Raw genomic sequence first — 774 nt, 5'->3', positions numbered from 1 at the left:
CTTCCCCGCGTCCAGCTGCGAGCTCGGCCTGCCCCTGCACACCACGAGCCGGGGGCCGGGCCGGCCCCAGCTCCGCGGATTTATTAAAACAAAACAAAAGCTGAGCCAGGCAGGACCGCGCATCACGAGAGCCTGGCTGGGGCCCCCCTGCACGCTGGGCTGGGGGCTCAGCCCCTGTCTGAGCCCACCCCTGGGGTGCAGGGTGCCGGGAGGAGCTCTCTCCATCGGGCATCAGAGGCACTGAGCACCCGTGGGTGTCACTGTAGTCCTGCACTGGGGCAGGGACACAAAGCCCCCCCACTGCCTGGGTGTCCCCGGCTCTCTGCCCTGCCCAGGCGGCAGGAGGGGGTGCCCAGGAGGTGCCCGCTTTCCTGGCTCTCCTGGGGGTGGCAAAGCTGGGGGTCAGCCCAAGGATCTGGGTGGCAAAGCTGGGTTCAAGCTTAAGAGCATGGGAGCACGTGGGGGCACACGGGGGCACCGGTGGGGGTGTGGGGGGCACGGGCAGGATGGAGGTACCTGGGCTGTGGATCACCACGGTGCCTGGACACAGACCCTTAGGCACAACCCGGGCATTTGCACCCCAGAAATGGGGTTCACGCCACATAAATGTGGGCTGGGCTGAGCAGGGGGGTCCTTGGGGACCAGCCCAGCTCCCCAGGGCAGGAGGGCAGGGCTCTCCCCTCGCGTCCCATCGCCCCGCCACGGCTCCAGCACCGTGCAGCCACTTCTGGGGTGCAGGTGGGTGCGGGGCGGAAAGCGAGCAAGGTCCGAAAA

This window comes from Pygoscelis adeliae, unplaced genomic scaffold, assembly GCF_000699105.1.
Source record: "Pygoscelis adeliae isolate BGI_AS28 unplaced genomic scaffold, ASM69910v1 Scaffold397, whole genome shotgun sequence".
NCBI lineage: Eukaryota > Metazoa > Chordata > Aves > Sphenisciformes > Spheniscidae > Pygoscelis > Pygoscelis adeliae.
The sequence above is the reverse complement of the archived record's forward strand: the minus strand, read 5'-3'. Positions refer to the sequence as shown.